This window comes from Urocitellus parryii, chromosome 5, assembly GCF_045843805.1.
Source record: "Urocitellus parryii isolate mUroPar1 chromosome 5, mUroPar1.hap1, whole genome shotgun sequence".
Taxonomy (NCBI): Eukaryota; Metazoa; Chordata; class Mammalia; order Rodentia; family Sciuridae; genus Urocitellus; species Urocitellus parryii.
In genome coordinates this window covers 166520540-166548168 of record NC_135535.1, presented here as the reverse complement: position 1 = coordinate 166548168, position 27629 = coordinate 166520540, and the positions used below count along the sequence as shown (strand labels likewise).

At 40.0% G+C, this 27629-nt stretch overlaps 1 pseudogene; it reads right to left on the bottom strand.

Moving 5' to 3' along the window:
* Window positions 1-4121: 4121 nt before the first annotated feature.
* LOC144255078 (neurofilament light polypeptide pseudogene) lies at window positions 4122-5665 on the bottom strand (annotated as a pseudogene).
* Between the last annotated feature and the right edge of the window lie 21964 nt (window positions 5666-27629).

The following is a 27629-nucleotide window of genomic DNA, read 5'->3' as shown; positions in this document are numbered from 1 at the left end:
CCTGCCAGGAATCTAGCCTTTCCAGAATATATGAATATTGGGACTTGGAATGTGGTTTAGTGGTTGAGCACTTGCCTAGCCCATGCAGGCCCTTGGTTCAATCCCCAGCACAGGGGAAAGAGAAAGAAAGAAAGAAAGAAAGAAAGAAAGAAAGAAAGAAAGAAAGAAAGAAAGAAAGAAAGAAAGAAAGGAAGGAAGGAAGGAAGGAAGGAAGGAAGGAAGGAAGGAAGAAAAGAAGAAAGGAAGGAAGAAAGAAAGAAGAGAGGAAGAAAGAAAGGGAGAAAGAGTGGAAGAAAAAAAGAAAAGAAACATGGTATATACAGCCACCATCCCCCTCTAATGCCTGCACTTCCTCAAGTGCGCTGACCTCCAGTAGAAGGGAGCAGGAAGGTCTCAAAAGGAGTCCTCCACCAAAGCCCACTACTGCCAAATCCACAAGTAGTAAACACCCTAGTCATTGGCTACAAAAATCGCTTGTAAGGAGCGCCCTCTAGTGTAGAGGTGAAGAAAACTCAGAGTTCCAGGCCCAGTGTTGTGGTGCTCTGATATCTAGTTAGTCCACTAAGTTTCAGATTCATTAACTCCTCTTCCAGGGTCTGGAGTGAGAAACTGCTCTGATTTAAAAACAGATTTGTGATTCCAGAGGGCAGGTATCCTGCTTTGTGGGTAGCAAATGAAGACTCTCTGGTTGTCTTTTTAGAAGACACAAATAAGATCTGTGTGCTCCATGGCAAACGTGCAGTAGTTATGCCAAATGGCCTCCAAATAGCACTCTGACACATTGAGAACTTATGTAAGAACCTACTATGGGGTTGTGTGTATATGTAGCTGTGTGAATGCCACCCATGCACGAGGCCCTGTGTTTGATCCACAGCATCTCAAAAACAACAAACCAAACCACTCTTGGTAGGTCTGATGTTAAACATCCCCTTTGTCCCCGTGGTGTCAAAAGATGCCTCAGTGGATGATTATAAGTAGAAAACTAGGGAAGAGGAATCAAGTATTGGCAGCTTTTCCATTTTCATTTGTGTGTGAGTTTTTTATATAAATGTTAAGTATGCAAAGCAGGAATGCAGATCAAAATGTTTCAGTGAATAACTTTTGGCGATTCAACTGTATAATGATTATATAGGTCTGCTTTTTTTTTTCTTTTTTCTTTTCTTTTTTGACCATGGCAGCATTTAGATTTTTTGAAAACTAAGTTTACTTCTTACTGACAGCCACTAAATGTCGTTTGTAGAATTTCGATCATACAGTGGATTTCACTCACTATGCCTTTCTGAGTTGTCCCACATGCTGGTTGCAGATTTTTAATACTGTCCATCTACTGGGCTGATTTTATGAATTTGCTATTGAAATATAGGAGGCAAGACACTGTGCCACATGCTGGTAATCTCACTAATCTCTGGTAATCCAGAGGTTGGGGCAAGGAATTGCAAGTTCAGGGGCAGACAAATCTGCAACTTAGTGAGACCTTGTCTCAAAATAAAAACTTAAAAAGGACTGGAGATATAGCTCAGTGATGAAATGTCTCTAAATAAATAAATACATGAAACTGTTAAAATGGTATATACACAAGTATGTTCTTGAAGCATGTTTTATATTGGGGAAAAAAGAAACAGTCCCTTTGTCCATAAATAGGGCACTGTCTTGATAAATAATGGTATACCCATCCACAGGATACTTTGCAGCTCCTACATGGAATAAAGTACATTTATGTGTACTCACTTTCATAAACTTTTCCCTACAGTCGACCTAACACTAGTAGAAGGCCACTACCAGGGATTGAACCCAGGTTCTTTCACATGCTGTGCCAGCACACGACCACTGAGTGATCTCCCAGGATTTGATGCTAGGACTGAGGTAGACATGAATTTAAAAGCAAAATATTTATTATTTGATACCATCTTTATATTTTTTTCTCCATACATACTAAGAATGCAGGGAATATGTAGAGAGGAAATAGGAAGTGTCCACCATGCTGTGGGAACTGAACTGGAATTATTGGGTAGAGGAAATTAGTGACAGGGAGGAGTTTGATGTTTTGCATTTTATACTTTATTACTTTGTGCTCTAATATAACAAGAAATCAAAGTGTGTGTGTGTGTGTTTCTAATCTTAAATTCATAATATTAGGCAACCAATCCCTAAATTTGAGCTGTAAGAATTTTTGTGGATTTAAGTATTCTTTGATAATTTCCCACTGAGCTAAACTACTGTGGAATGTCCAACCAAGTATGAGAAATGCAATGCATTCTTTAAATAAACCCTTCCTTCTAGCCCAGCTCATCTGGGCATCATAATCCCCATGTAAGCTTTTTAAAAATAGATCCTAGGGGCTGGGGTTGTTGCTCAATGGTGGAGTGCTTACCTAGCATGTGAGGTATGCTGAGTTCAATACTCAGCATCACATAAAAATAAATACATTAGTGTGTTGTGTACAATATATATATATATATATATATATATATATATATATATATATATACACACACACACACACACACACACACACACACACATATATATATATATTTTTTTAAAGAGAGAGTGAGAGAGGGGAGAGAGAGAGTGAGAGAGAGAGAGAGAGAGAGAGAGTATTTTTTTTTAATATTTAATTTTTTTTAGTTCTCGGCGGACACAACATCTTTGTTGGTATGTAGTGCTGAGGATCGAACCCAGGCCGCACGCATGCCAGGCGAGCGCGCTACCGCTTGAGCCACATCCCCAGCCCCATATATATATTTTTTTTAATTAAATATTAGTCTTGGTGACAGATCTGATGACTCAGAATCAGAATGTCTGTGCCTGAGGCTGTTGTCTTAGTGTTCAGGAGGAGATGGGTTGTGAAGATTATTGATTAGGTAATTATGTGGGACAATTGCACTGAGCCAGGAACAGAAAAGGCAGAGAGGCAGACGTGGCCTGCAGGGGCTCCTCCAAATAAACCTGATGGGGACTCTAGATGGATAAAGTCATTCTCCCAGGCTTGGCCATGAAAGTGTTCCATGTGAAGCAAGCAAGGTATTCCAAGTACTCAGAGCTCTCAGATGTGTTAGGGCTGTACCTTTATTTGTATTTTCACTAAAACTATTATTTTTTGCACTTGTCTCAGTTTCTGTGTTCTAAACTGGAGGAAGGTGGGGGATGATTAGAAGATCACCAAAAAACTCACCCAGCTTTTGGAATGAAGAAACCCTCCCAGTTTTTGTTTTTTTTGTTTTTTTTTTTTTTTTAGCATAAACACAATAGGATGTAGTGTGTTATTATCTAAGAACCAGGCTGTACAGAGGCAGACAAGTTAGATTCTAGTCCTGACCCCTCTTTGTGCCAGTTGTGTGACTTACCTGCAAGTTATCTGCAAGGTTCTTGACCTCTTTGCACCTAGATTTCTTGATCTGCATAATGGACAATGACTTGCTTTAAATGACATTTAAGGAAAGATCAGAAGTGGCAAAGAGTAGAAGTCAATGAATCAAACCTCAGCAGCTGTTGATTAGTACCACAACAATTAGTAGAGCATGAAGTCCTTAAAGGTTAGACACAATGTGTGAATATGTGATTTCCCTTTCCTCTTTCCCTACAGTCTACCTAACACTAGTAGAGGGCCACTACCAGAGATTGAGCCCAGGTTCTTTCACATGCTGGCCCAGCACACCACCACTGAGCTGTGCCTTCAGCCCCCCCCCCCCCGCAAAAAAAAACATATATAGATATAGATATAAATATAGATATAGATAGTCTACAGATCTGCAATTCTGTCTGCTACAGGTTGTAGTGGTACCTATCCCTCCTGGAGTACAAGAGTTCAATTCTTTTTGCATGTGCAAGCTGCTTTTCCTAATCTAAGTCCGTTCTTAGGACTGGTTGTAAATTCTACTTGTTCCCTCATTAACAATGAGCTAAATAAAATCTTTGGAACATGCTCATTTTCTATCTGCATGACAGCCATGAATTTATTGTCTTTTGAAAGGCGTCTTTTAATATTGCTGCTACTTCTTTACCAAAGCAGTGGATTTCTGTGGAGGGCAGACACCTTGACTGAATCTCCCTCTCAGGGTCAGATGGAGTTGGACAGCATTAGCGTTAATATCTTGTCCTTGGGTAGACAGAAAAGCTCCCTAGGAGTCTGGCTTCAGGTCCTGTGCCAACAACCTGCAGTGACAAAGAGGAAAGCACTTCTCTCAGAGAAATGGGCTCATAAGGAACCTCTGGACCCCTGGGGCAGCCTCCTAGGGCTACAGGTCTTCCCCAAATCCCCTCCTGTGCAGGAACACCCTTCCTTCCTGGGGTGGCGCCCTGGCTGGAACCTAGAGATTAGGTCTTTGGGGTCTCTGAGATCCGCCAGGTGCCGCGGGGACTCTGGAGGGGAAGAGTGTTTTGGAGCCAGAAAGCCCCAAGCTGCCCAGGAATTTTGGCTCAGTCTTGGAGCATTTCCTCCTGGGCTGGCCTGGCGCTATCCTGGGGAGGGCGTCCGCCAGCAAACAGGGCGCTGAGATTTGCCAGGCCAGCACCTTGGGGCTCCTGTTCTGCACACAGGCTGGGCTCCCCTGCTCAGCACCTAGGGAGCTTTGGCGGGTGGGTGGGACTGGGGGCGCGGGCAGGGTACCCAGGGAGACCGCGGAAGGCAAGATAGGAATGATAGATGGAGGCAAAGAAAGAGAGGGGGAGGGGGAGAGGAGGAGACGGGGAGAGGGGGAGAGGGGGAGAGGGGGAGAAGGGGAGAGGGGGAGAGGGAGGGGAAGAAAGAGAGGAAGAAGAGAGAGAGAGAGAGAGAGAGAGAGAGAGAGAGATGAGATAGAGAGATATAGAGAGAGAAAGAGAGAGAGAGAGAGAGAGAGAGAGAGAGAGAGAGAGAGAGAGAGACTGAGACTGAAGGGGAGAGACAGCGGTGAGAAAACAGAGGCAGCAAAGGGCGGAGAAATGAAAATAAGAACAAGTTCTAAAGGAGAGGAGGAGCCTAAAAAGAGAGAAGGAAAGGCTGAGACAGAATGAGGCTTTGGAGATTTAGAAAAGCGATTTCGTCCATCAGGCTGTGGATATACTTTTGGAGCTCAGCTGGGGCCAGCGCCACCTCCTCTGTGCCTTCCCGCAACTGCATCAGGTGACCCTTGGCGTCCTCGCGGCTCAGCACCTCCTCTTCCTAGCATGCTTGCAGGTTGCATAGAGTCTCCTCCAGCACTTTGCACTCGCCCTGGAGCGCCTGCTTCTCAGGGGTAGCGTCCCTCCGCCAGGCGCATGTGGCTAATCTCCTGCTCCTACAGCGCCCAGAAGCGGGACTGCTCCCAATGCTTCTGCACAACACCAGCAGCTCGGCTTTCAGCAGCTTGTTCTGCTGCTCCAGCTTGTGCACGCGCTCGATGAAGCTGGCAAAGCGGTCCTTGAGGTCCTGGAGCTGCACCTTCTCCTGAGTGCGGATGGACTTGAGGTCGTTGCTAATGGCGGCTACCTGGCTCAGGTCTAGGTTCTCCAGGCTGTGCATCAAGGAGCCGGAACTGGACAGTAGCTGCGGGTCACGGAGACCAGGAGGACACCGGGGCCCAGTAGTTGGAGTAAGTGGAGCATGCGGTGCTGTAGCCGCTGCGCATGCTGGAGATGTGCACCCAGGGAGTCTCCACATAGTGCCACTTGTAGGAAGTCTAGGCTCATAGCTAAAGGAACTCATGCTGGCGGCCAGGGCGCCCCCCCTCCCCCCGCCCATGGCGGACATGGGGGCCTGGAGAGGAGGAAGGACAGGGGAGAAAGGGAAAGGGAAGGATGGATGGCTGTGTGCCTATTATTATTATTATTATTAATTTGTTTTTACTTAAGAGATTGCCATAGTTTGGACTTGAGAGTCCCCCAAAGGCCAAGGTGTTCAAGAATTGTTCCCTTGGGTGGTGCTCTTGGGAAATGATGAATGTTCAGAGATGGGGCCTAGGGGAAAGTTGTTGGGTCATTGGGGGGTGTGCTCTCAGAGGCAAGTGATTTTTGGTTTTATTTTATTCATTTATTTATATGCGGTACTGAGAATCAACTAGTGCCTCTTGCACACATGCTAGTCAATACATGCTGTCACCATGAAGTGCAGCCTTTCTCCTGGCCCAAATAGGTTTGCCAGGGTTTCTTTTATGAGAGCAAAACATTCTTTGCATATCTTCATTGGACCTGGATGGCCAGGCTATGTCTTTCAAGAATAGTAGACTTTAGAGTTTGGAATTTAAGTTTGTCTTGTGACTTTCATCAGCCAATAAAATATAAGTAGATTGTAATGTGTGTAATAATGAGAAAGATTTATCTATTAGGCAATTTCTTTTCTTTTTAAATTTATGAATAACCATTTTATTGCATTTATGAATTTAATGTAATGTTTGGAGTTATTTATTACCATGGCACTATTTAGACAAAAATGACCAATCTACAAAACTTCTGTTGTATTTTAAAACTGTATCACACAATTGAGTCTTTGAAAATGTTTATTAAATTTCTAGATAAACATTTATTATAATTGCATTTGAGAATCCTTTTGTAAATATAAGTAGACACAATGAAATAAGGTGCTAGCATCCATCATTTGTCAATGGATACAGATCAGTTAGCAGGTCTATTACAAAAAGATGAAGTCAAAAGGAAGGTGCTCCCTTTCTCATATCCAGACCTCCTAGGATCCTCTCCCTGAGCATGCTTGCTTCTGGATCACATGGGCCCATTCTAAACAGTTACACTGCTTTTCAAACAAATTTCTCTCCCAGTCATTATCTTGTTCAGATTTTCTACTGATTTCTACAGCATCATTGATTTACAGGACCTTTGAAATGTTTCCAGTTCATGGAACTTTTATAACACAATAACACCATAACTTACAGAGAATTTGCTATTCTTTTATTTTGCAACAGTGTTCTTATATTCCCTTATTTTCTCTAAGAAAATGTCATCCTAGTCTCAAGCAACCAATATTTTCAATAACCTATGAATAATGATAGAAGAGAGATATATGGAAACCTGATTCAGTGTATATTAGTGCAATCTCAATATAATAAAACTTTGTGAAGCTTTAATAATCATTCAAAAAAAATATCATATCAGAAATTCCCAAAACAAAATATTGGCTCATGTAACAAATGGCTACAAAGTACCTACTAATACTATGAGGTGCCACATGTTGGCGAACCAAATCCTTTCTCCTGCATCTTAGGGGATCACCTCTTGGAGGTTTGATTGGCATACTTAACAGATCTCAAGTAAAAACTTCTAATATCTCCATCAAAAATTGATCAGACAAATTATAGAGTCCTCCTTAACTCCTCTCACAGAATACCCAACATCTCTGCAGACTACAAATTAAACCTTTAAAATATTCAATCTTTCTAGTTCTGTTTAATTTCACAGCCAGCACCATGATAAAAATCCAGCAGGATTCCTATTCTGTATAATTACAGAGCATCTTAATTGGTGTCTACTCCAATACCTGCCTCACAATATTTGATTTTTTCATAAAAATGATTCACAGTCACACTGAAATAAATATGTGACAAGGGTCAACAATATCCTATGTGAAGGAATGACATGAAATATTTTCAAAGAAAAATTTGTATTTCCTGTGTCATGTAAAAAATATGTTCTTGCAAATTTTTGGATTTGACTTACATTGATTTCACATATATAGCAATGCATTTGCTTGGTAGCTCTTTTCTGATTCAAAAATCTCAGGATGGATTCTGTACAAATGATCAATTAAGAATCTCTAAATCATTTTTTTCCACATGTGTGCCATGGTTTTTCTTTTCATCTGTTTTGTTTTGTTCCTCCTACTTCCTTGTGACTATCTTCAAGTGAAGATGCTGAAAAAAAATATCATAACAGATAGAAAAGAATTGAAGAATACTAGAAGCATCCACAGAAAGAAAAGAACATTTGTTCCCCAAGATTTTTACAAGGTGGAGCTGTGCTTCCCAACTGATTCTTAATAATAAAACCAACAATGGATTAATGGCTGATCCTTAAACATATGAGAACATGAGATTATGATCTGAAGGGTCAGAAAGGATTTTAGTCTAACACAAATTCATAACATATAGAAAGAGACCACTAAAAAATGCTCAGCCATAACTGTAATCAAGGAAGTACAAATAAACCAGTTCACATTAACCTGATAACCAACACTTTAAATCATTGGTGGAAGAATAGGATCAAATAAGATTAAATAAAATAGGGAATAAGCATTCGGATGGGAAAAGTATGGATGATTCTGACTATTTTTGGTTTTTGCTCATACTATGACATTCAAAGTACGCTTATCCTTTAACATAGCAATCAAATAAATGATACTTCAAGTTTTGGAACATGTTTATTATCCTTTCCTAACCCCCCTCCAATGGGATGGCGGTGTTAAAACACTGGACATAGAATATCAAGGGTTGTTGGGGAGTATGTTTGTTTGATGGTATTGAGGATTGTAACCAAGTCCTCAGGCATACTAGGCAAATCCTCTACCTCTGAGTCACACTCAAAATAGAAAAAGCAAAAAGGCTAGGCATGTAGCTCAGTGGGAGAACACCACTGGGTTTAATCCCAGAATGACCTAAAAAATAAAGAAAAAATGAGAATACAAAGTGGGGGATAGGACTCTACAGGATTAGTGTATTTAGGAGATTGAAGCTAAGTTAGTATTAACATGAAAATAACATATTGTAACTTTAATTGTTTTTTTCTGTAAGAAAAAGAACTACAGATATGACACAAAAGGAAATGACAAGGCTGTCAAAACATGTCACTACAAAAAAAGAGAAAAAACCAACAAGTTGAAGCAGAATAACAAGTGGAGAAACAAAAATACACAAACACACACACACACACACACACACACACAGACACAAAGGGAGAGAGAGAGAGAGAGAGAGAGAGAGAACACTGTAAGATATACCAAAGAAAATAAATGGCAGGAGTAGCCCTATTCCCTCCTCCTCCTGCCTCTCTCTCCCCCAGTGGCTTGTTTTTTGTTGTTTTGTTTTGGTAGTTTTCAGTAGGGCAGGAAATAAACCCAGCAGCTGTCTTACTGGCTTTACCACAGAGCTTCATTCAGCCCTTTTTAATTTTTACTTTGAGACAGGGTCCTACAAAGTGGCCTCAAAATTGAAATCTTCCTGCCTAAGGCTAAAGGAATCACTGCAATGACAGGCATGAAACCCTGTGCCCTGCTACTAGTGCACTGTTAATTCTAAAAAATAATGGGGTTCTGCATGGCACACTTAACCAAGTATTAAAGACATGTTTCATTGATACTTCCTCCTTTTTTTTTTTTTAGTCCTTTCCTCCTCTGTGGGTGACCTAATCCACTTGCAAGAAATCCATTCTCCCATAGAAAACAAAAATGGAACATTTATTTCTGATTCAAAAGAAACACTAGGCAGAAGTTAACAAATAGTGGAGGAAAACTAGATATTCATGTGCAAAGAATCAAGTTGGACTTTTTACCCGATAGGCAAAATTTATCTCAAAATGGAAAAAAAATGCATAAAACCTGCTGCAAGAAAACTTGGGGGAAGTTTTCATAATATTGAATTTGGCAACAATTTCATAGGTATGTCACCAAAAACAAAAACTTATTAGACTCCAATTAAATAAAGAACTGTGAATCAAAGGACACAATGAAGAAAATAAAAGAACTATCTGTGCATAGGATAACCCTTTTGAAAATCATATCTGATAAAATGTTGATATCAAGACATAAAGAACCACAACTGTAATTTAAAGTAGGCAAAGGATTAGAATAGACATTTATCCAAAGAAAATAAACAAATTTTCAATAAGCATTTAAAAATATGGTCAACATTACTGTTGGTGGGAAGGCAAAATGGAGTAGGTACTGTGGGAAAAAATATGATCATTCCTCAAAAAAAATAGATAAATAATAAAAATGAAATTAACATACCCAGCAATATCATTTGTACAAGATATGTATAGTAGTCAAAATCATAGAGACAAAAATACAACGATAGTCCTCAGGGGCTGAGGAGGGGACATTGGGGAGTTGTGCTTTAATGCTTACAAAGTTTCAGTTTTACAAGATGAAAAGAGCTCTATGGACAGTTGCTGGTGGTGCTTACAAGGCAATGTAATGTAGGTGAAGCCACTGAAGCATACAATCTTAGCACCACTTTTAACAAATAAATAAAAAAGAAGCTGAGTTAAGAATTTCTCATAATATTGAATAAAATAAAACCTTTCCTCCATGTCCAAATGCAACTGTCACTAATTTGCTGTACATAAATCTAGTTCATGGTCTTGTTTTCACTGGTTGAATAGGTATGTGTGATTCCAAGATAGATCATTATTGTTTCATTCCTTATTTCATTTTCAGTTAACATACTGTAAAACTAATTTAGAAACTTGTTAGTTCACTGGAAAGTGTATTCTTGAACACTCTCAAAATAACATAGGACTAGTCTATTATTTTTAACTGCACTATGCAGATAGCTAAGATCTTAAACATCTCTTAAAGCTACACGTGGTATGGTTTAGTCACTACCATGGTGACACAGCAACAATGGTGGGATGTTTATGAGGTGGGGCCTAGTGGACATCTTTAGTTCATTGGAGGCAGGCTATCAAGGGGATTATGGGGCCCTAGCCTCTCCCTCTTTCAACCTATGTCTTCTGGTCATGTGGTTGATAGTTTTACTCTAATGTGCTGTCACCCCTTTGTCCAAAAAAATGGGGCCAACTGACTAGGAACTAAAACCTCCAAAACCATGAACGAAGCCTGATGTGGTGGACAACACCCATCATCCCAGCAACTTGGCAGGCTGAGGCAAGAAAATCACAAATTCAAGGCCAGCCTGAGGAACTGAGTGAGACCTTGTCTCAAAAAAAAAAAAAAAAAAAAAAAAAAAAAAAAAAAAAAAAAAAAGATGGCTGGGAAAGTAGCTCTATGTAGAGGAACCCTGGATTTGTATCTAGGGGTTCTGTGTTCTGTAAGAAAGTATAAGTATTTTCCTGTAGAAAACATCTAGTAGCAGAATTACTAGACATCTGCAACTTCAATCAATATTCCAAGTAACCATTCAAAGTGATTGTGCAGATAATACATTTTCCCAGTTGGACAGTTGCTATTTCCCCCAGTTCTCTATCTCATTATAGGAAGGAAGATATTTGCAAAATTAAGATTTGTATGTTACATGCCTTGGGAATTCAAACCATTTTTTGTGCAGTTTAATAAGTACAATAATTCATAATTTCACTATCAAATATGACACATCACAAACAGCATCTGAGACTCTTTGCAATAGTTCCAAGAGGGTGGGCAAAGTGCAAGAACCACAAATGCAAGCTTTCTTTACAATTTCTGCTGTTGTTTAAAGAATCATAAACAGTATACACTGTTTTATGAACAAATATTCCCAGAGGAAAATGGAAAGCACTACCAAAGAGAGCTGTAGCCTTGGCCTGCCTCTACACAAAACATACCAAGAGCAACTGGGAATTCAGCAGTTGCTCCACTTTTCCAGTGGCACTGTGTAAATGGTGCCCCTTAGTGGTTAGAGGGATGTAGCTTGCAGAGCTGTGTTGGCAGGAGCTATTCCAGGGACAGGAAATTCTCTGGAATTTTTCAAAGAGTTCTATACCTTAGGCTCAAAATTGTGAAAATGTTTTCAAAGAGGGACATTCCCAGATACTCTCACTTTGAACTTTTGTCTCAAAAATGAAGATCAACTATATCCAAATGCTTCCCTGAGCACCCCTCAGATATGATTGACCCGCATGCCCAGGTGACTGTCAGAACACTCTGGATTCCCAAACAGAAGCCCTCAAACCTGTGCAGAAGCCTCCTAGGGTTCTTGAGATTGCAGAAGCTGGAACTGTGGCTTCACTGAAAGCTCTGCCCTTAGTGGGGAGAACTCACGTAGCGCTGTGCCTTTTAGGTGGATGGAGGGAATCAATCAAACAGAGAAAGAGTCTGCTAAGGATGTGGATTGGAAGTAGAATGACACTGCAATAGGCAGATGCCTGACACAGGAAACCCCGGGCACACTCACTGTGAGCACAGTGAGACTGTAGGGCTTGGGAAGATATTTAAAGGCAAAAATAAAAAGAATTACAACATATATTTCAAAACAATAAGTCTTGGCAACATTGGTGAATAACAAGGTACATATGTGTCCAAAGTTAAGCAGATAGTTGCTGGGCAGACATCCTTGCAGAAGTCTGTTCTCTTTAAGGCTTCATTCTGGCAGAATTCTTGTCAAGCAATAATGGGTGAGATGGCCTTCTTCATAACCTCCTCGCTAGTTTCTTTTCTTTTTTTTTCTTTTTTTTTTTGTTAGGGTTGGCACACAAGCAAATTCATGTGATACCAATGATGCTGATAACTTTCAGAGAGTCCAGGCTGTCCTGGCAGGCTATGCTATGTCCTGAAGGTGCCTTCCTGGGCCACAGAGGAGAGCAGCAGGCTGTGGACCCCTCCATACAAAGGGAGCTTAGAGTATCTTACCTTCAAGGAGGAGATAATTTGTGAGACAGGGCTGTGAAAAAAGTGTCTACCTAAAGCACACATTGGTTTGAAGTTTGAAACTGAAGTTATTTAGGGGTGGTCTTGCTGTCTTTGTGCCTGTTGCTGTGGTAGTGGCTGCATAAGTCCACCTTTCTCCAGAGCACTAGAAGATGGAGTCAGGGATCTACCCCAGGTTACTAGTGCCCATCACAAGACAGGACAATTTAGGATTCTCTCTCTCTCTCTCTCTCTCTCTCTCTCTCTCTCTCTCTCTCTCTGTGTGTGTGTGTGTGCGCGCGCGCAGGCGCATGTGTTTGCTAGGGAGCAGGGGTTTGTAAGAAGGATTTGGGGGTTTCCTTTGTTATATTTTTGTGTATGATTCTGCTTTTTGCTTTTTTTCTTGTTTTCTTCACAGAGCCTTCCTGAACTCAATAACTTTTCTGCAGATTCAAGAGAGTCCTTTGACCTGAACTCCTGTGGATAGACAATGACCTATGCCTATAGCTCTAAAACTTAATGCCATGTTGTTCTCCAGTTATAATTCTGGCCCAGTCATAGACCTCTTCAGATCCCTTATCCCAAAGCTGCTGTGTTGGGGACCTGGGCTGCTCTGCAGCACCTTGCTGTCTAACTTGCTCAATGGGCACTGGCAGAGAACTGAATACTATTTGTGGAGGACATGTATATCTGAGAGCTTAGGACCTCTCCATTCCTTTTACAACATGGACCCTGCTGTTGTAGAAGGGAGGGCAAATGCTGCTCTTAAGTCACCATGCTTTTGGGACATTAGAAACAGTCTTGAAATGGCAGTTTCTTTGGGCAATTCTAGGGCTATTGAAGCTGTTGAAGATAATATCCTCAGTCATTCTGCTGCTGTCCTTCATACAGTAAACACTTCCAAGGACCTCCTGGTCCTGATGCTGCTGCATCTTTCTATTTTTAGCCACCTGTTTCAAGGTTATCCGATTTTAAGCCACCAAGATTCCCAAGATGCCATCTCTCAACAGCACTACTGTCCTGCCCTCTTTCCCCCAGCAGGCTCCATTGGGAAAACCAGGCTGGTTGTCATCTTCTGGTGACAAACAATCTTTTTTTCTCCCTAGGTCATAGTCTGGCTCTTTTGTTTTGAAACCAAATCTAAGAAGAAAGAGAATTATTTGTAATAAAATATAAGGTAGTGGATGGGGCTGTAGCTCAGTGGCAGTGCAATTATCTGGTATGTTAAGGCATTGGGTTCGATTCCAGCACCACATATGAATTAAATAAATAATAACAAAGGTCTATCAACAACAAAAAATATTTTTAAAAACTACATATGGGAGCTGGGGCTGTGGCTCAAGCAGTAGCATGCTCACCTGGCATACATGCGGCCCAGGTTTAATCCTCAGCACCACATACAAACAAAGATGTTGTGTCCACTGAAAACTAAATAATAAATATTAAAAAATTCTCTCTCTCTCTCTCTCTCTCTCTCTCTCTCTCTCTCTCTCTCTCTCTGTCTCTATAAAGAAACCTATATATAGTAGTTTAGCTTAGTTTCAGAAATATCATTGACTTGCTTCCTGATCTTGAGTAGACCCAAAAAAGGCAATCCTTCCTGGGGTATCCATATGACTGAATGGTGCATAATTCTAAACTCCCAACTGTCCACAGAGTCTGAAGCAGCACTTCTGTCCATGTGAACCCAGGCTTTTCAAATTCTCCCAGCAACCCTTCTGCAAATTCTGTATTTAGACTGAACAGATTCCCCAGCTGCCCTACATACATTCCCACAACTTCTTTATTTTTCTCAATATGCCCCATCAAGGTACATTCATGACTCAATGTATTGTATAAATAGTCTTAACTTTTTTGTATTTAAAAGCAACAAATAGAACAAGCAAGGGTTTGTCATCACTGGACAGTACATTTTACAATTGGTCCTAATAAGTGCACTGAACACTCTAGTCTTCATATTTTTATCCTACATAAATAGAGGACTATGTGGGCCAAGTCCCCAAAGCTTAGAGGTAGGTGTATGGAAATGATAAAATGCTTTTTAGACTAAATAGCCCAATTAGCTGAGGTTTAGAAGGGCATGGGCAAGAGTGTCAGGAAGCCTTTTGATATTTGATCACTCCTAAAACCCACCTCCAAGTTCAGAATTGCTTAAGTTAACAGGTAGAAGGACCTTGGATCCACACTTAAGATGATTAAAATTGTATCTATACATAACAAAACAGGTGCCTCTAAACACATGCTCTCATTTTCTCTCTCCAATAGAATGGCACACAGAAAGATGAGGTGCAAGTATCAATAATGTGTCAGTGGTAACAGACCCAGGTGGCAGGTAAGTTACAAAATGATGAAACCAAGAGGCAGGTGCTCCCTATCTTACATTCAGACCTACTAGGATCCTCTCCCCAACCAGGCTTACTTCCTGATCCCATGGGCCTTCTCTAAGCACATGCACCTCATTTCAATTCACATTTCTCTCCAGTCATTATCTTGTTCAGATTTTCTACTTATTCATATAACATCATTGCTTTGCAGGAACTTTGAGATATTCCTAGTTCATGAAAATTTATAAAACAATAACTTCATGCTTCCATAGTATTTGCTATCCATTTATTTTCCAATGCTGTTCTCATATTCTATTTCCTCTAAGAAAATGTCCTTCTACTGTCAAGCAATAAAAATATTCAATGAACCATAGATAATGACAGGATAGAGATCTATGGATACCTTCTTCAGTGAGTGTATGTTAGGGCAATCCTAGTATAGTAAAATTTTGTGCAGCTAGAATTTACAAAATAACCATATAAGAAATTCCCAAAACAAAATATTAGCTCACATAACAAATGGCTAAGTACCTAATAATACTCTGAGTTGCACTGTGTGAGACACAATCAAAATAATTCATTTCCCCTTCAGTCTATGTGATTTTCTCTTGGAGGTTTCATTGGCATACTAAACTAACAGATCTAAGTAAATACTCCTAATGTGTCTGGCATAAAATTGATCAGGACAAAATTTTAGAGCCATCCTTAACTCCTCTCATTGAACATTCAACATCTCTGCAAACTATCAGTTTCACCATTAAAGTATTTAATCTTCCTAGTTCTGCAGAATTCCACAGCTAGCACCCTGATCAAAACCTGCACAATTTCTAATCTGGATAATTACAAAAGCATCTTAATTAGGGCCTACCCCCCAAATTGCCTCACAATAGTTGATTTTTCCATAAAAGTCATATGATACATCCATATCCACACTGAAATGAATACATGACAGGTATCAACACTATCCTATGTGAAGAAATGGCATGAAGATTTTTCAAAAAATTCTTTGTATTTCTTGTATCATCTACAGAGTGGTATGTTCAGGTAATTTTTGGACTTTTGACTTACCTTGATTTCACATATGTGACCATGCATTTGTTTGGTCAGTTCATCACTGACAGAAAAATCCAGGTACAGATTCTCTTCAAATGATAGATTAACAAACTCCAAATCACGTTTTCTAAATGTGTGCCACTGCTTTTCTTTTCCTCTTTCCTGTTTTGCTTCTTCTACTTCTTTAGGACTATTTTCAATTGAAGATGCTGAAAAAAAATATGAAGCAGAAAGGAAATAATTGAGAAATACTAGAGACATCCAAAGAAAGAAAAGATTATTTGTTGACTAAGATTTTTAAAAGGTGGAGCTGTGCGTCACTACTTATTCATTTTAAAAAAGGGGGGTGGAATTAAGGGCCTATCTTTAAAAATATAAAGATAACATGACATTATCTTCTACAGGGTAGGAAAGGATTTTAGTCTAACAAAAATTTAAAAATAGGAAGAAGACAAAAAATGCTCAGTCATAATCATAATTGAGAAAGTACCAATAAACCACCTCACATCAATCTCAGACCCCAGAGTTTAAGTAGTTGGTGAAGGAGGAGGGGAGGAATAAAATTAAATAAAATAGGGAGGCAACATTGGGATGGGACAAGTATTGATTTTTATGACCACTTTGCGTTTTTTCTTTGTATTGTGAAGTTCAAAGTGAGCTTACCATTCAATGTAGCAGTAAAATAAAGAATACTTGAAGTTTTTAGAGCATGTTTACATGACCTTTTTCTAACCCCTCTCCAATGGGATGGCCAGGGATTGTATGGAGGGTTGGTTTGTTTAGTGGCAGTGAGGATTGAAGCCAAAGCCTCAAGTATGCTAGGAAAATACTCTACCACTGGTTCACACTCAAATTAGAAAAAGCAAAAAAGGCTAGACACATAGGACAGTGGTACAGCATCCCTGCATTCAATCCCAGCACAACAACCAAAGAAAGAAGTGAGAACATAAAGCATGTGATACCACTGTAAAGGAATGGAGATTTTATGAGATTGAAGTTTAGTATTAACATGAAAATAAAATATTACAAATTTGATTTCTTTATGGTAAGAAAAAGAGCTACAGAATTGACACAAAAGGAAATGACAAGAAAGTCAAAACATGTCACTACCAAAGAGAAAACAGCCATGCCAAAGCAGTAGAACAAAGGAGGTACACACACACACACACACATACACATACACACAAATACACATACACACACAGCTGTAATATATACCAAACAAGAAAAATAGCAGTTGTAGTCCTCCCTCCTCTCTCCTCCTTCCCCCTCTCTCTCTCCCTCCAATGGCTTGGTATTTAGGTATTTTTCAGAAGGGTAGGGGATAAACCCAGCAGCTGTTCCAGTGGCTTTACCACAGAGCTTCATTCTAGTCCTTTTTTAATTTTCATTTTGAGAGAGTCCTGCAAAATGGCCTCTTTTGAGATTCTTTTGAGATCCGCCTGCCTCAGACTCCAGGAGTTACTGCAATGACACGCTCGCACTCCTGTGCCCCACTTCTAGTGCATTGTTCAGTGTACAAAATAATGGGATTCTGATGTGAAAAGCTCAAACATGTATAAAAATGTTTGATTGATAGGCCCTCACTGTTTCTGTCCTCCCCTCCTCTCTGGCTGAACTAAACCACTTGGAAGGCATCCATTCTTCTATAGAAAACAAAAATGGAACACTTATTTCTGATTCAAAAGAAACAATAGGCAGGATTTTACAAATGATGCTGGGAAAACTGGATATCCACATAAAGCATCAAGTTGGACCTTTCAGCCCAGAGGGAAAAATTAACTCAAAATTGAAGAAAATCAAGCTAGAAAAACATATAAAACCTTCGGCAAGAAAACTTGGGGGAAAGTTTCATGACATTGAATTTGGCAATGATTTCTTAGATATGACACCAAAAGCACATACACAAGAAATTTGGACTACATCCAAATAAAAAACTGCATGAAAGGACACATAAAAAAAGGAAAGAATAATCTGTGGAATAGGAGAATCCCTTTGGAAATCACATCTTACAGAGTTTTGATATCAAGACAGAGAACTACAACAACTTACACAGAACTCCATTTTAAAGTGTGCAAAGGATTGAATAGATATTTCTCCAAAGAAGATAAAAAAAATTGTCATTAAGCATGTAAAAAGATGGTCAATATTACAAATCATTAGGGAAGCCAAATTCACATCCACAGAAAAATAACACCTTACTCCCATTAGGATGGCTACCATCCCCAAACCAGATAACCAAAACAAAACAATTGCAGAGGAGGAGCAGAGAAACTGGAAACCCTAATGCACTGTAGGTGGGAAGGTAAAATGGTGTAGCTATTATGACAAAAATATGGTTGGTGCTCACAAAAAAAATAAACAACTATTATCTAGCAGTGTTATTTTTATGAGGTATCTAGAATACTTGAAGTCATAGAGACGTAATTTGATAGTCCTCAGGGTCTGGGGAGGGGGCTCTGGGGAGTTTTATTTTAATGGTTACAAAGTACCAGTTCTACAAGATATAAAGAGCTCTGTGGACAGTTGCTGGTAATGGTTACAGGAGAATGTCTTATAGGTGATGCCACTGAAGTGTACATTTAAAAATAGTGGTGAGGGTAAATTTTACATGATGTTTTATGGAAATTTAAAAAAAAATAACACAAGGAAATCGTCTCAAAAGAAAAGACCTGAATCTCTACACTTTAGACAAACCTAGTTCACTTTTACAGCAAAGCCACTTATGTGATAACTAATCCACTCCACATAATTCACTCAGGGGGTGGAGCCTCCCTGGCCTTAAAGACCACACCTCGAAATGCTGTTCAGTTGAGCATAAGTTTTTCACACAGGAACGTCAGGGGGTTCAATGTTGACTCCATTCCAGTTGGACTGAGCCCAGAGCTGTTTTATCTTCATTCATGCACCAAGTAACAATGCTGTGGTCAAGCATGGACTGGATACATGATGGTGATGCCACAGAGGATATCATCAAGTGAAGATTGACATCAGAGTTATATTAGTTTATGTAAATGAACTCTATGATGTCTACACAATAAAAATCTCCCCATACATTTCTCAGAACCAACCCTCACCATTAGGCAATGCTAGATTGGAATTGTTTCTTTTTCTTTTTTGACATGTTTTTAATATGAGAAATACAGTTGTCCCTAAAATACAGGCATTCTGTGTTCTGTCTTATGGAGCAAAGTACAATTTCCTTTACAAAAAAAAAAAAATTGAACACAGTATTAGTCATGACAGTGAACTCTGCAGAGCATATTTGAGGTTTCTGCCTCTCTAGGAGGGGCTGTTGAGAAGAGTAAAGGAAGCAATGCTTTTAATAGTGGTACTTAGGAGACAGAAAGTTTCCCCAATATTTCATATGCAGGACCATTTTCAACCTCTTGTCCTAGAGAACCATAAAAGATGTGCAGCAGGAGGAATTAGCCATGAGACTGCAAGTTCCCCATGTTTGGAAACAACACCTAAGTGGGAATTTAAAATTTAAAAAAACAAAAAAACACTCTCTTCACAGCAAAATCACTCTTGGGGAGTTCAGATTAGCACCACCAAGATTCTAGAGAAGCTTCTTGTCTGTTTTATCCCACTCCCTACCCCATAACTCATAAAAGTCTCAGATTTTATGAAAAAATAAATGTGCATGCTTCAAAATATTTGAAAGACTTGAGGTTTTTCAAATGCAAGCTCAGTAGGAGGAGGAGCAACCAAAGAGACGGTCCTTTGAATCACTCTAGCCCCATGGTCAAAAGCATGGACTCTCCCACCTGCTTACCGGAGATCCATGGCAGATTCACATCCAGAAGTGACTGCTGTTGAGTCATCACTGTTTGGGGGGCCCTTTGATGCATGTTTTTCCTTCTAAGACCATGTGGCCAGTGGACTCCTGGGTCTACTATGTACAGCTGGGGAGGAAGGTCATGTATAAGTTGCAAGACAGCCACAGCTGACCCCACAAACTTCTCCTCTAAACTTGGGCTCATTTAAAAATAAAAAGAAAAGAAATCAGAACCAAAATCAAGACTTTTGTAAGTGCACTTCCTCAAAAAACTGCCATGCCAAAATCTCTTCCACTATCCTAGGTTTCAAATGTTCTAATTTATTTCTAAATTTTATACTATATAAAAAAATTGTGTGCTTGAAAAACAATCCCTAGAACCACTCATACAATTCTTGCAATGTAGTTTCTCACCCCTCCCTGCCTTGGGATTCTGGAGATGGAGTCCTGAACCTGGGCTTGCTAGGGAACACTCCACCATTAAGCTATACCCATGCTTTCTTTACTTTTTGTTCCTTTGATGGGGGAGGTAGCCAGATGGAACTCAGGGCCTCCTGCCTGCCTGCCTCACAATGGCAGGCCTAAAATGCTGAGCACGCATTTTACTATTGAGCCTCCGCCCAGCCTATTCTGCTGATTTTTATTTATTTATATTTTTTTCTCCCATACTTTTACTGTCTTCATTCCCATTAACTTTTTTTTTTTAAAGAGAGAGTGAGAGAGAGAGAGAGAGAGAGAATTTTTAATATTTATTTTTTAGTTCTTGGCGGACACAACATCTTTGTTGGTATGTGGTGCTGAGGATCAAACCCGGGCCGCACGCACAGCGGACGAGCGCGCTACCGGTGAGCCACATCTCCAGCCCACTCCCATTAACTTTTAAAACTGAAATTTTTAACCATGAAGCTAGGATCCTCATGCCACAGCCTCCTGGGTATCTGGATCACAGGTGCATATCATGGCAGATGGCCAACATTTTAACTCACAGGAGAGAAGAAAAAGAACAAGAACATAAACTTATCCCTTGACCTTAACACCCAGTGGTTCTTGGTATTTTATTTTGTCTGATCCACCTTATCATTCTCCTCATCTGCTTGGCATTCCCCTTCATTGATTGGATGGGAATCCCAGACATATCGTTGCCTTGAAAATACTTCCATATAACTCTAAAATATAAGAAATCTCTTTTAATGTAACCAGGGGCTATTTTTTAAATATAAGAGGCTTTGGAGTAGCAATGCTCCCTAATTCCACTGTGCAGCAGCCATAGACAATTCTGTCAGTAACATGGGCTATCTCTGGCCAACAAACCTGCCCATTAAAAAATGGGGCAGGGGATATACCTCAGTTGGTGGAATGCTTGTCTCACACAAGGCCCTGGGTTCAATCCCCAGCACCTCAAAAAAAAAAAAAGAAGAAGAAGAAGAAAAGGAAGAAGGAGAAGGAGGAGGCTCAAACATTCCTATGCCCCAATGCCCCAATATTAGTGCATGCAGTCCACAGCCTGCCATGAAAAAAACATATCTTAATCCTCTACCAAAGAACCTCACCTTTGGAAGTCATTTTGAACCTCTGCTCCTTGGGCTTTCTCAGTGGTAAATTGAGCAACTCTGGAGCAGCATCCATTAATATAGCCCACCCTAGATGCGCCCTCAGATGGCCTAGCCCCTGACAGAGACAACCAGCCAACCCAATAGGGCCATGGGCCAGCAGAATTGGTCCCGGCCTAGCCTGAAGCCTACCCTAGACACATCTGATTATGTTTAACCTAACACCTACCTCTGCAAATTCTAGTTTCCATTCATTGAGCCCCCACTGAAACTAATCTTATTTAATCCCTACAACATCCATATAAGGCATATAACATAGGGTGCTTTTTTTTAGTATTTATTTTTTAGTTACAGGTGGACACAATATCTTTATTTTTATGCAGTGCTGATGATCAAACCCTATGCCTCGTGCATGTAGGCCAGCGTTCTACCTCTGAGCCAAAACCCCAGCACCCCCAACCCCTCCCTGCCATAGTGTACTATTTTTTCCCCCATCTGGACTTGAGTTCAATGGAACAGAGATGTTTAAGCTATAGTATTCCCCTGACCTTGAACCTAAACACTTGTGCTCCTCTATCACACTCTCATCATTCTTGACTCAAAGCTGAGTTGCATCACTTGATAGGGTATTGATTATGGAGTACTGAGCTTAGAAGAAGGAGAGACCACAGATTGAAATTGAATAAGGACATAGGAACAATAGGAACATTGTAAGACATAAGACTTATGTTTTATTATCTTTATATCGGTTGTCAAAAAATAATCACAATAGATACATATTTTTTCTTGTCAGTACTGTGGATTGAACCCAGAGGGTCAATACCACTAAACCACAGCCCTCAGGATTTCTTTTTTTTTTTTTGAGTCAGAGTTCTGCTGATTTGCTGAAGCTGGCATCCAATTTGCAATTCTCCTGCTTCAGCCTAAAAATTACAGGTATGGAATTACAGGTATGTACCACAGAGCCCACTTAATTCATCTTGTTCTTCATACAGTCCTGTGATAGAGAGCAAAAATCTTCATTTCACAAATGGAGAAACTGCAGGCCTTTGAGTTTTCTTCACAGCTCTGGGGCTTTGTAGGTTCCCACATGTGGGGAGAAGGTAATAATACTTTGAAGGTTTTTTTTGTACTTCAGGTGTAGAGAATGTAACACATGTTTGACAGTTGTTTCTCATTCTTCTGAATCAGCGTGATCTGCCTTCCTCTCTTTCTATTGAAACAAATGGCTTTCTTTATATTGAAACAAATGGCTTTTTTTTTCTTTATTGGTCCTGGGGATTGAACCTCCAAATCTTTGAAGGCTAACTCTGCAGCTGGAACTGATTTTTTTCACATTTTCTCCTAGCAGCCCTATGGGGATATGCATGATCATACAGATGAGTCCTGAAGCTCAAAGTGATTAACTAAATTACCTGATGTCAAACTCTGAGGAGACTGACTACAACAAGATAAAGCAGAGAAAAATAAGGTTTGCCAGGCATGGTGGTGCACACCTGTAATCCCAGGGGCTCTGAGGCAGAAGGATCACAAGTTCAAAACCAACCTCCATAATGCAGTACACCCTAAGCAGTGTAGTGACACCCTATCACTAAATAAAATATAAAAGAGGGCTAGATTTGTGGCTCAGGGGTCAAATGTCTCTGGGTTCAACTCCTAGTACAAAGAAAGAAAGAAAGAAAGAAAGAAAGAAAGAAAGAAAGAAAGAAAGAAAGAAAGAGGAAAGAAAGAAAGAAAGAAAGAAAGAAAGAAAGAGGAAAGAAAGAAAGAAAGACAAAAGAAAGAAAGAAGAAAGACAGAAAGAAAGAAAGAAAGAAAGAAAGAAAGAAAGAAAGAAAGAAAGAAAGAAAGAAAGAAAGAAAGAAAGAAAAAAGAAGTTTGCAACTGGGCAAGTTAATGGCAGCATTACAGAAGATATATTTTAAAGGGCAGGGGAGAGGAATTTAGTTCTCTAATTTGATCCCAGAATAGATGGTTTCTCTGCATCTAAAATGAAGAAAAGGCACAAGGACCAGATTGATGGGCAAATAAATTCATGGAGGTCATTTCATGTGGTATGACTGCAGATGGGTCCTGTACTTTCTGCTGGGGGACCTCAACCTGTCATTTGAGGCAATAAAGGTGATTTGGGATATATGGAGGAATATTTTGGGAAAGGGAAGGCTTGAATAAGATTACCAACTGAGGGAGTAGCGCAAACCAAAATTGGGTTGAGCCACCAGCAGCTCCAAAAGCATCTTCATTATTCCAGGATTCCACTCCCAATAGCCACAGCCCCCTCTGCTGATTGCCTTCTTCACCCCTGGACTCTGGCAGTTCTAGCTCCAAAATCCAGAACTCATGTTTTCTTTTTGGACCCCCTGCATGGAATCATGACTTACCCACCATGCGAAATGCCACCCTGTGCACCAGCTCTTAGATCACCACCAAGGACTTTAGTGAGAAAAGGGAAATTGTGGAGGAGTCAGAATGGAAGAGCCCCTGCTAATGGGAATGCTAATGAGGATGGTGGGGAACAGGAGACCAGGCAGTCAATGAGGGAGATGAACAAGAGCAGGAAATTGATGGTGAGGAAGGGGACGGAGATGTCAAGGAGGAGGCTGTGGTACCTATGGCAAACAGGCAGCTGAAGGTGATGTGGATGGCAATGTTGATACCAATGAGGACACCAAGAAAGCAAGGACAAAAAAATAAGCCAGGCATGGTGGTACAGGGCTGTAATCCCAGCAACACAGGCAGGCAGCTGAGGCAGGAGGATCACACATTGGAGCCTCAGCCTCAGCATTTTAGCTAGACTAAGCAGCATAGTGAGACCCTGTCTCAACATGTCCATTTCAGGAAAAAAACTTTAAGTTAGAAATATTTTTAAATACATTTCAAAAACCACAGAAATATTATAAATGGAAAAGAGATTACATCTTTAATAACCTTTAAAACTACTTGAAGAAAGCAATGGAAATCATTTTTATAATTTTGGAGTGTGGAATCATAAACAAATTGTAAACTCTAGAAGTCACAAAAAATTTTGAGAAAATTGGTAACCTAATATCTATACTTCCTGAGCAAAGACACCAAAAAGATAGTAAAAGGGAGGTCTGGAGACAACATTGTCAGCACCAATAAAAGACATTTACATTAATAATCAGAATATACAAAGCAAAGGGGAGAAATAGAAGAAAAAAATATTTAAGTAGACAAATGCAACCCAATGTCACTTCTAAATAGCAGCAACTAAAAAAAACCCAACAAGAAGATACCATTTTGAAACATAGGATGGTTTTATTTAAAAACAAAAATTAGGTGTTGGGGATGAGCCCTGGACACCTGGGTCTGTGACCTCAGGTCTTCCTACTCCAGAAGTATTTTCTGTAAAGGACACCTCCTCCACACTATTCCAACCAGACAGTGATATCAGAGTTGGGTGCACACTGGCTCATCTGGAGTTCAGTGAGAGTTAGGGGCAGTGTTTGCCTTTTGGAGGAAACAGAAAGGTTCTCTCATTCTGTGATTGCCAGGCCAGAAATCTAGTCTTTCCAGAATAGAAGAAAATGGAGACTAGGAATGTGGTTCAGTGGTTGAGCACTTACCTAGCACATGCAGGTCCTGGGTTTAAACCCCAGCATAGGTGGGGGGAGAGAGAGAGACACACACAGAGAGAAGGAAAGGAAGGAAGAGAGGGAGAAAGGGAGGGAGAAAAAAGGAAAGAAACGTGGTATTGACAGCTGCCTGTTAGACCAAGACACAATAAAAGACCACTAACTCCAAATAAAATCAAATTAAAGCAATCTTATTATGTCGACCCCCCAGGCTGCCTCTCCCTCCCAAAATGGAGGGAACAAGACAGCAAACCCAGCTTTCCTGCAGCCCCACTTTATACCCCAGAAAGTTACACATGGGGGGTTAAAGATAGCAGAACTCTGACAAGCATCACACTAATGGTAGTTTACATTTTTTGCTGGCCCCAACATCAGAATTTATGAGGACCATTAGAACCTCAGAGAGGGTCATTGTCTGGCCAGGGAAGGCCAATATTTATGAGGTGCCACTAAGTTTCAGAGAGGGCTGCTATCTGGCCAGAGAGCCAGGCATAGGTGAGTTCAAGGAACAGGCAGGCATTACAAGCAGGTTCAGAATTTACAGCAATCTATACTAAAGCAAAAAATTATCTTTTCATGGCTTTGTAGCAAGATGGCTCCCAATTTTAAGAAAAGATCCAGTTGGGTCTATCACTGCCCTCCCTCTCTAATGCCTGCACAACTTCAAGTGCACTGAACTCCAGTAGAAGGGAGCAAGAAGGTCTCAAGAAGCCCACTGCCTCCCAAACCACAAGTGGTAAAACCCCCAAGAAGCACTTGGCTACAAAAATCGCTTGAAATGATCGCCCTCTAGTGTAGAGACAAAGAAAACTCAGAGTTACAGGCCCAGTGTTGTGGTTCTCTGACATCTAGATTGTCCACTAAATTTCAGATTCAGTAACTCCTCTTCCAGGGTCTGGTGTGAGAAACTGCTCCGATTTAAAAACAGATATGTGATTCCAGAGGGCAGCTATCCCGCTTTGTGGGAAGCAAATGAAGACTCTCTGGTTGGCTTTTTAGAAGACACAAATAAGATCTGTGCTATCCATGCCAAACGTGCAGCAGTTATGCCAAATGACCTCCAAATAGCACTCTGACACATTGAGAACTTATGTAAGAACCAACTAACGGGCAGGATGTATGGGTACCTGTGTGAAAGCCTCCCATGCATGAGGCCCTGGGTTTGATTCACAGCATCTCAAAAACAACAAACCAAACCACTATTTTTAGCTCTGATGCTAAACATCCCCTCTGTAGCCAAGGTGTCAAAAGGTGCCTCAGTGGATGATTATAAGTAGAAAACCAGGGGAGAGAAATCAGGTATTGGCAGCTATTTAATTTTTATTTGTGTGTGATTTTTTACATAAATGTTAAATATGCAAAGGATTAATGCAGATCAAAACGTTTTAATGAACAAATTCTGGAAATTCAAGTGTATGATGATTATAAAGGTCTGCTATTATTTTCTTTTTTTGGACTGTGGCAGCATTTTGATTGTTTACAAACTAAGTTAACTTCTTACTGACAGCCACTAAATGTAGTTTTTAGAATTGTGATCACACAGTGGATTTCACTCACTATGCCTTTCTGAGTTGTCCCACATGCTAGTGCAGGTTTTTAATACTGTCCATCTTCTGTGCTGTTTTTATAAATTTGCTATTAAAATAAAGGAAGCCAGGCACTGTGACACATGCTGGTAATCTCAAGTATTCCAGAGGTTGGGGCAAGGGATTGCAAGTTCTAGTGTTTTTAATGTTAAATTCAGGGGAAGAAAACTCTGCAGCTTAGTGAGCCCCTGTCTCAAAATAAAAACTTAAAAAGACCTGGGGATATAGCTCAATGGTGGAATGTCTCTGGGTTTAATTGCTATTATCTAAATAAATAAATACATGCAACTGTTAAAAAGATGTATGTTTATGAAGCATGTTTTATACTGGGGGCAAATAAAGAAATAGTCTGTATAAATAATGGTAGGTCCATCCACAGGATCCTTTGTAGCTCCTACATGGAATAAAGTAGATGTATGTGTACTCACTTTCATAAACTTTTTTCAAATTTTTAATGATCTCCCAAGAATTGATGCTAGGACACAGGTAGACATGAATGTGAAAGCAAACTATTTTTAGTTGATACCCTGTCTCTATATTCTTTCTCCATATATACTGGAAACACAGGCAATATGTAGAGAAGAAATAGGAGAATCCACCACGTTATGGGAATAGAACTGGAATTATTTGGCAGAGGAAAATAGTGACAGGGAGAAGTTTGATGTTTTGCATTTTATACTTTAATACTTTGTGCTCTAACACAACAAGAAATTAAAGTGTGTGTGTTTGTGTGTGTGTGTGTGTTTTGAATCTTAAATTCACAATATTAGGCAACTAATCCCTAACTTTGAGCTATAAGAATTTTGTGGATTTAAATGTTATTTGATAATTTCCCACTTACCTAAACTACTGTGGAATGTCCAACCAAGTATGAGAAATTCATGACAACTGACTAGGGACTGAAACCTCCAAAACCATAAACTAATTCTGGTAAGGCAGACAACACCTATTATTCCAACAACTCTGGAGGCGTAGGAAAAAGGGTCACAAATTCAAAACCACCTAAGCAACTCTGTGTCTCCAAAAATAAAGAGGGTCGGCAAACTAGCTAAGTGGAGAAGACCCCTGAATTCAAAACTAAGGGCATCAAAAAAAAAAAAAACTTAGAATAAGCATTACCACAGCTATTAGCTGTTGTAGTGGTAAACTTAACAGAGGTAACATGATAAATTTATGTGGCTAACTTGATAACTTTCTGTGAATATTCTTATCTGGGGATTCAATGTTCTGTATGAAAAGATAGCATTTTCCTGTGGAAACATCTAGAAGCAGA